This window comes from Octopus bimaculoides, chromosome 3 (genome assembly GCF_001194135.2).
Source record: "Octopus bimaculoides isolate UCB-OBI-ISO-001 chromosome 3, ASM119413v2, whole genome shotgun sequence".
Classification (NCBI taxonomy): domain Eukaryota; kingdom Metazoa; phylum Mollusca; class Cephalopoda; order Octopoda; family Octopodidae; genus Octopus; species Octopus bimaculoides.
In genome coordinates this window covers 76,534,315-76,544,573 of record NC_068983.1, presented here as the reverse complement: position 1 = coordinate 76,544,573, position 10,259 = coordinate 76,534,315, and positions in this window count along the sequence as shown.

Genomic DNA, 10,259 nt, shown 5'->3' with positions numbered 1-10,259 from the left:
ATCCTGTCAAAATGCTGAGCTTTAGTTCGATATGAAATTCTGACCTTCCAATCTAGTACTTCATTGATCTATCCAACCATCCATGAATCTATCCATTCATATGTTTATCAACCTTTCCATCTATGCATACATGTAATTTGGTAAGTAAAGTTCCTGTGCTATTTTTTTATTATTTACATTATAATTCTAAATGAATTTATCTTAAAATATAACTTTCTTTTAAAAGTATTATAACATAGGAGGTTATGAGACCAGGTAGTTATAGACCTGTTTTGGCTCAGCGTTAAATCTTTTCTCGTTAGGCATGTTAACATGAAATGTTATTTAAGTCTCATTTTCAATTTGATGCTTGCATTGTTAATAACACAGCAGATGAAATAGAAGAGGTAGATAATGTATATCGCAACTCACGAATAAAACATGAATTTTCCCGATCAGTTTTGTGATAAAAGAAATTAATACTAATTTGCAGAATATGTGAACTTACTTTTTCATACTCAAAACGCAGAGTACATCTCCTATGATGTGTTTTCTTAACGTTCTATGTAAATTCCATGCATTTATGTTTAAATTCTTAACGTATTGATCTATGAAGAAAGACAGTGGGGGAAGGGGGGATAAGGATTGCAGAAATTAGGTTCTTCTGTACTGCTTTCCTGTGCATTAAAAGTAGTTCAAATGAAGGAAACTAACATACCACACCTTGAATCCTCTGCGCTATCAAATTAATTCAGCTGCTGTTGACTTTTGCTCCGCAGAATTTATCTTCAGGGTTACATGGATTGATATATGCCAAATTGGCTTAACATCAATTCTTATACTAAGCGAGTGTGTAGTTGAGATCCGAATATTTTCTCAATTTTGAAAATGCTTAAATCAAAAATTGAACAGGCTTTCACTTTAATTCAAGCGTTAGAAGCTACTAAATTCACTATGATAAATGGGCTAATATGCTGTCGAATTCAGAATTGCAGTTGCACTAGTCTCTAAATTAAAACAATATACTTATATTTGTGTTATCAAAATTAAAGCTTCAATAATAAATGACTACGAGGCATTAATGCAGTGGATAAATTTCCAAAGGTCATTCTCACAAGTATCACCTCGTATAATTGCTAAAGACCATACTCAGAACGCAGGCTGCATGAAAGACGGATTTTGACGCCAAGCATTATCTTCCTCTTATTTTATAAACAAAGTTTGTTATCATTTTGCTGAAAATCGTTCTATTAGAGTTCTGCACCCTACAATTAACAACTTGAATTGAATCAAGTTCCGGGGATTCTTTTTATTGCTTTCTTGATCAGAATTACCCGTTGACAATTATTATATCGTCTTACTATAGATGGAATTTATTTAATTAAAATGTATGAGCTCATTGCATACAGTATTATTAAGACATTTTACTAATATTTTTACATGTAACACATTACCCATTGTAATACTCTTAAGCACAATGCCATGCAGTTTTCATACAAAAACATCCTAAATATTCCACTCGGCTTAGAAGGGGTCAGTATCTATAGAAATAATGAAAATCTAGTGAGGCTGATTTATCTCCAATGTAGCTGACGTAATATACTCAAGACGAGCATTCCCTATATAAAACATGGCAGAGTTTAACATGTTATATATCGAGATGAAAAGCTTCGATTGATGATATCATTCAACTACGGTACTATCTGAATAATATCCTTAAAGCTGCCAATGTACTTATGCGCAGCATATTTCAGAGGTTGTCGCTAATTCAGTTCTTGAATAATTTGAAAACCGTTAACATGCTTGAAGAGGATTGGGCTCTAGCTACATTTTGGCATACACATTTGAGATTTGGTCCAGTAGAAAAAAAGTCTACATCAAAATTTGTAGCAACGTTATAGGAGAACGCCTCCAATCAAGTATAGATCTAAATAACTTTCTTTTATTTTAAAAGCAAAATATATTAATATTAGCTTCAATCATAGACGAAAGCATGAGAAATTTCATAGTTTTTGTCCCGTGCAACAAACATTTGTATAAATAAGTTGTGAGGTAAAATATCATGAAAAACATATAAGGCAAAACATTGGAGATAAGTATAATTAATTCTTTTTTATTTTAAAAACAAACTATATTTTAATTAAGCTTAAATGATGGATCTGAATTCGAGGAATTTCATAGTAGGAATCTCATGCAATGAAGCTTTAGAAGAAAAACGTTCTGAGTGATTGTCGCTCAAATCTGAAGGTGATAGTCATTGACGTAAGGAAAACATTATCAACAACATCGCTAGTTGACATATTTAATACATTATTAATTAGCACAATAGCATAACCTGGAAAAACATGGATTACATGGAAAATTACAGGAGAAATAATATTCTTAACATTATAAACCTGGAAAATTATAGGACAAGTTATTGCACTTGGAAAAGTTCAGGACAAGTTATATCATGTGGTAAAGTACAGAACAAAAACATGTTTAACTAAAATATTGCAGGTAAGGATAACATTTAAATATCAAAATTATTTGATTTTCATTCATAAAGTAACATTATAATTTTTAAAAAAGGCTCCATCACATTGTTAAAATATTGACACACAAGAACACTTGAAAGTGAGCGCCAGAGGTAACAATGTAACTAAAGTGTGATGCAAAGTAGGACAGTATTTATGGTAGGCAAATTCATTGTGGGAAAAAGAAGCATTGGGTCAAGACTAAAAACGTGAAGACTTGCCAATAACTCAAGCAAATTTTACTGTTAGTTAGTTATAGGTATATTTTACTGTAATATATAACTCATGTTTGTATTATTCTATTTATTGTACTGAATAATTATGTGCTACTATTATGTTTTATCACCTATTTTCAAAGGTCTAATTATTAATGAATAATTAAAAACATGAATTTTATTAAAGTGCAAATCATATTTTGAGTTATTTTTAATTTTGAACAGAAGTAACAAGTAATAACAAATAGAAGTAATAACTTGTTATAAAACTTTTAGTTTTAATAAAAGCTAATATTTTCTAAATCTAAATATTTTATTTGAAATTTTAACCTTAGCTGCAATATTTTAAGTAAAATTTTCTTGTTCTCTACTTTACCAAATGTAATAACTTTTCTTGAACTATTCCAAGTGTAATAACTTGCCCTGTACTTTTCCAGGTCTATAATCTTAAGAATATTATTTTTCTTCCTCGCATTTTCCCATGTAATTACCTATGCAGTTAGGTGAGGAAACAACTAAGGATATTAAAAATATAAAGAAGATAAAAAGGCAATGTTAGGAGGCGGATGTAAGTACATTAGCTAACTGAATGAGTGTGGGCAATATGAAGTTTAGCAATGGATCTTGCTTCACATACGCTTGTAATCTTTTCCTTGCTCCAGCACATTGTTTGCGGTAATGGTTTGGTAGGATTGTTATATATGAACACGTTAGCGCTAATTGAGATATATGAATTTAAGTATGTGTTTTGTACCTGAGCACTTTAATCTACATCATACATAGTGCATCAGTGTACATGAAGCTAATTATATATGAGAACTATACAATTTGAAGAATGAACTTGCACCATCTTGCATGAACACAACATCTATTGACAAGTAAGTGGTGACGATAAAACTCATCGCTAGAATAGTATAAATTTTCTTCCGAAAGAGGAAAGAAATAAAAAATGTTTAAAACAGTGCATGTTAATGTACACTATCCTAGAACATAGAAATAACTTAAAACAAAAGACGACAGGAATGGGTTCGATCTCTGGAAGAAGGTAATGTAAAACGAAAGTAGCTGGAAAATGTGTTCTGTGACAATGGGCTTCACATACATGTGTGAAATTAATATATATTTCCAGGCAAGAAGAACGCTAATAACTAATGAGGCAGTGTATACAGTTTTAATTATAACCCTGGTTAAGAAGAGCACTTCATAGTTCAGTATAGTATATCAGTACCCAATGAAAGAATTTCCAATATTCCAAATACTAACTTCGAAATGACCGACAATATGGAATACACGAGATACGAAACATATTGTATTTACACAAGGGTTTCAAATTTTATCATTTGGAAGTATTAAGGTTTGCGGTAACTTAACTAAATAATCCTTCTATTCTATTTCCTTTCTCATCTGTTGGTGTGTGGATAAATGTGCTTGATTATGCTCCGAACGAGGGCACCTAAAAATAATAGAAATGTAGTGTGCTGATAGTAAAAACGTGAACGCAAGAGTTAATTTGTACTACTTAAATTACATTACACTCAAACATCTCTTTCTGAATGTCACAGAGCATTTGATGTAGTAAAATTGAAATCATAGTAAGTTTCCTTATTTCACAGAGAGTACGGTTTGAATTGTGAGTAAGTAATTACATAAATGTAGTTTCAACCATGAAGTGAATATAAACATTTCAGAGTAATAATCATGTTATCATTATAAGCATAGTCGTCGGTCATTTGAGAAGGCGAAACTAAAATCATCATTTCTCGTTTTGTGACAATAACCATCAGTCTTCAAGTTAATTTGTTCTAATTCTATACTGTTATCTATTTTCATCACTTAGACTGAAAATATTACCACTTTCACACAAACAGCATTACCGGACAATGCCTATTGTGCTATCATTTTCTTTGGAAGATATATAAAATACCGTAATGTTTTAACCATTAATTAAATTCCACAACACGAACTGTTTAAAAAAAAATTGCCTATTATTATCTGCAGTTATTCATCGTGACTACGAATATTGATGGTTATGGCACGACTTGATAATCTTCCTCCATTTTGGTTGGTTTTTCGCTTGAATTTGCCATTCATTATGATCAATTCCTTTCCACTTCATACTCCTTTTTGCATATCTTTGAATCGCAGTCTAGGTTTTTTCCATGATTTGTTTTCCTATTGGATACTTGAGAGAAGAAAATTTGTCTGGAGAGTCTATTGTTGTTCATCCAGTTTACGTCACCCAATTAATGTAAATTTCTATCAATGAAGATTTCCATCATAGGAGGCAGACAATCACGCCGTAGGATCTCCTCGTTCCTGATCTTGTCAAGGAGAGTGATATTCATAATTCGTCACAGCTGTTCTTTCATCCATGCATGCATTTTGTCTACTTGAGCTTTATAGCCTGTCCAAGTTTAATTATTTTCATTCGTGCAATTTCATCTTTTAGTAGCTTGTACTTTTCAATCTTTTCCAGCTTTTTGTCACCCACTTGTGCATCTCCAGGGTCAGGACTTCCTTCTATCCACTACAATAATGTCTAGTATCAAAGCCTCAGTCACTGAGTTACACTGGATTGTAAAATCCCTTAAGGTTTTATACTCACTATTCTCGTTGACGGCTTCTGTTTGTACTTGTACCATTTTTGTGTGCTTTCAAGACTGCAATTCTCACGCAATCTCCTTTTGTATTCTTTTTGAGCTAGTTTCTTATACTCACAATCTATGAGAATGCTTCGTATTTGCTATCAGACATCTTGCAAAGAGGTGATTCACTTCTCTTATCTACTAAGAACTTGATGTAATTAGTTCTTAGCGCTTGTTCCTGGACGATCGATAGCAATGCTTCAGGTCATCATTTCCTTACCCTGCCTCCAGGTGTTTGTCTTTTCTTCTTTTACATGTCTCTGAGGTATTTCCCGTGAATCATTTTCAATTTCCAGTTGTTTCATCTTTGTTCTCCGTCTTGTCTCTTACATGCTTTTCGGTGTGTCACATTTTCACCAGGTCGATTTTTCTAACAGCGGCAAACAAAGTTTAGTCTGCTGCTTGACGTAGCATTCCAGACAGTTTTCCTCATTGACAACACAAAACTTGCATCCTATTAGATATCTTCCTCCCTTGTACCTAGTCATATACATTCTATCGATTTGTTCATTGTCATCATTTTTTAGTTTTCACATGCATTTTTTCCAGCTTGTCCCTTGTCTACTTCACAATGTGGACACTACTATATCTTTTTTATGATAAGAATACCAACCGTTCAATCCAAAATTTCATTCCAGTACACGTACTGAATATCTGCGCTGTTAAAACCAGACCATTTAATTCAAGTCTACTCTTCGTGAAATTCTTTAAGTCATGCGCAAATAGCATATGATTTAGCATTCCCTCCTCCTCCTACTCTTCCTCGTCGCCGTTATCGTCGTCATCGTCGTCGTCCTCGTCCTTGTCCTCATCCACCTCCACCACTTCTTCGTCCTTCCACATCATCATCATCACCATTATTATTATTATTATTGTTCAGTAGTTTTATTTTTATAACGTGTTTTCACTTCACTACCGAGCGCAGCTCTGTGTGCCTTGGGCATGTGCTGTGGCTTGCTGTGATGCTCTTATGGTTACTGTATTGAAAGTGTTTTGCGTAGGATGTGTACAGTGCCAAGTAGTGCAACTTTCTGTATGTTATATATCCTGGTATCCTCCCGTTCTTTCGTGAGTATCCGTTTTACGAAATACTGTATGGTCTTCAAAAGGTTGTTCCTAGAAAGATTATTAAGCTTTCACCAATCATTATCAGATATGAAACACGCTAAAATATTTACAATTCCGTATTGCTACCCTATCCGCACTGCTTTTCACAAGAAACATTACTACAAACTCTACATGGAACTTCTATAATTACAGCGTCAGTTGTGTTGAACATTGACATTTATGGAGTTTCCTCTTCTGTCAAGTCTGGCGATCGGAATTCCTCTATATCTCCTGCTAGTTTTACTGCATTGATTTTTATTACATATTTAGCCAGTAGCTGAATAAAACCCGTAGATTTAACATCGAACTGTTTGTTTTCTGAAAGACATCGTTGACAATTTTCGCACACACTGATTCTTTTGTGCTTTACAGTGTAACTTCGGTTTCTAAAGCAATTTGATTGCAAATTCTTTTCTGCTGTTAGATCTCGGCAGTAAATATCTCTTGATTGTTTCATAGGTGTTCCATTTCCCGTATTGTTTTCCTTAATATGTGATATAATTTCTACGTTATTTTCTATTACTATCTATTTGCTTTCTCCATACTGTTTCGCGAGAGAGTTTGGAACAATCACTCTACAGATGATATTGCATTTATTTTGTTTAGATAGGAGATAGTGGTTTTTGATTATGATTATAAAGTCTGTAATGACCCGATGTGTGCGTGCTTTATTTCTGATGCCATTTTGTTGGTAAGTTTAATTTGAGGAGAGAGTTACGATGTATACTAGAGGATGCGTCTTTTTTTAAAATAATTCTTTATTTTCTTCCATCTACAGATTGATCTGGTTATATCATTTGGTTATAGAATTTTGTAGTTAACCTATTCATATTTCTATTCATATCTTTGATTTTAGCTGTTCATTATTATTTCGTATTTTAAGATTCCAATTTTAGATGTGCTGCTTACACCAAATGTATTGCAAGATCTAGCTCTATTATCAGCTAAAGGAGCTCGTTAGCTTTCTGTACACGAGAAATTCCAACTCAGCCCAGCACGAATATTATTAATATTTCATCATTATTATTATCATTACGTCTTCATCATCAACTTCCTCCTCCTCCTCCCCCCCCCTCATCATCATCATCATCATCATCATCATCATCATCATCATCATCATCATCATTATCATCATCATCATCGTCATCGTCATCATCATCATCATCATCATCATCATCATCATCATCATCATCATCATCATCATCATCATCATCATCATTATCATCATCATCATCATCATCGTCATCATCATCATCATCATCATCATCATCATCATCATCATCATCATCATCATCATCATCATCATCATCATCTCATTATTAAAATGGAATACGATGAAATTTAAGAGGATTATATTGGTGGTGAAGGTATTGTGGATCATAATAGAAAGATACAGACAATTTTAGAATATTAATCGACTGCAGTGGATGTCGGCATTTCATATAAAGATTATAATGTAAAACCACCACTAGAAGCATAGACGAAACAATACTCATCACTAGTATGAGCATAAACCGATATAAATTGTTTATCCAATAGGATAAACTATACAATTAGCAGAAGTGAAATTTTCAGCTGAAGCACCTAATTACTCATAATTTACAATTTTCAAGTAACAGCCACCGAGGGGGAAAAGTAATGATTTTAAACTAATGGGAACTATGGTGGAAATGATTATGACGTTGATGATGGAGAGCAGTGATGGTTATTCTGGTGGTTCCAGGTGTGGTGATGCTGAAGGCATAAGTGGTGAAGATAATGAGAGTAATGATGACGCTGACGTCGACAGCAACCATCGTCTTCGTCATTTTCAACATGATAATGATGATGATCACCACCACCACCACCACCATCATCTTCATCATCATCAAGATATTCATTGTCGTTATCATCATAGACACTATAGTCATCTTCAATTTGGAAGTCTATGCTATAAGAACAAATTAGAAACGAATAAAAAGCATAAAATTTAAAATACATTAGAAAAGCATTAAATATGGCTAGAAACCATTTCGTTTTATCAAAGATATTGTTTTCTGTTGTGTGTAGCGTTGTTTAATGCCTAAATACTAATTATTTATGACGAACATGATTAAAAGTTATATAGCTGGCTTAGAATATTTAATTTTTAATTGAAAATAACAAATACATAATTCATAAAATGATATTAAATATGTGAAAAAATGTGAAAAATATTATTTATACGTAGCAAACTCTTTCACAGAAAATGATTTTCTCTATCAATTTGGAAAGAATACTGTTTGTTGTTTAACTGGTCAGTCCTTACTCTTCGGTTTCCTAGAGCATAATTTTATTTTGTGTTTGAAAGAAAAGATTTTGTTTTTTCGCTGGTGAAAGAAAGTAGCTTTCTCGAATGAAGTGTAAAAATTAAATAAAGTTTTATCATCCTGTACGTTATCTGAAAGTTCAGCCCATGGTAAGAGGTAACACATAAAATAATCACTTGCTGCCTTGTATAAAAGTTTCACCGAGGATTTCAGTACAGATCGGCTTTCTAACATACAGTTCATACTTTGTACAACGCCTGTTCTTCTTAGATAAATTAACTGCAGCTTAGATAATTGCTTGTCATTGACTTCAACAGGTTTTTAACAGGGAATCACTGGTCAACGTATATTCCTGGAGATCTCGACTGAGAAAGGAAAATGTAGCATCCCGTTTTTTTTTTGTTATATATACAGGAATTTTATTAATTAGTACTTAATGTCTGCCTCTTTTTTTACTTAACGGGGACCTTGGGATGGGCCATTAACTTCCATGTAATTCCTCTTAAGCTGTTGGTAAAGTAATGTCACTCATGATTATGTACTGACCCAAAATAGAGACCTTAAATTGATATTCAAATATAGTTTGAAACATATTTTAAAGTAAACTTAATAACATGGTCACCGCATACACTTGTGAAATGTCTTAGCCCCATCTCTCTCTCTCTCTCTCTCTCTCTCTCTCTCTCTCTCTCTCTCTATCTCTCTCTCTCTCTCTCTCTGTGCCTCACATACATATACCTATGAGCCAAACAATACTCGGTCGGATTCCCTATAACTTATTGGCTAAACCATCCGTGGTTTAGGACTGAAATATTAGAAACTTTAGCGCTCTCTTCAAATGTAAAACTTAGCCTTCATCTCAGATAGATTCAATCCTATATGTGAACCTAAATGTAATTTTCGGAATTAGAACTGTTTTCCTTCAGGTGAAAATATGATAGAAAAGAGACAAGGACATTGGTTTTCATTAACCTTTTTTACTGCATACATGACAGCTTTGCAGATTGCGTTTTGTTAAATCAGAATTTGCATATTCGAAGGACGTGATTAATTGGGAACCAACAAGGGAGGCATTCAAGACCACGTGGACTCTTCTATCACGTTAATCAACATGCTAGAAATAACAGCCGTATAGCTCAAAAATTAAAACCAATTTTACATAATTTGGAAAACTTCCAAGAATTCCTCCTTATAAGCAAAATTTAATTTAACCATTGTTTCACCATAACATATTTAGACCATTGCTCACTAAGAAGTGTTGTATTGTTAGTCGGTAATTCGACTTTACTTGGTGCTTTAAGCCCATTGTTTATTCTAAATGTTACATATAACCAAATTGCGATATATGGAGTTATAAGCAAACCAGCACCGGGTATGAATCGGTGGAGGATACCCACCTTATTCACACACACACATATGGGAAGAAGAGGTGTACACACACACACACGCACACACACACACACACGCACACACACACACGTATTAATATATATATATATATATATATAT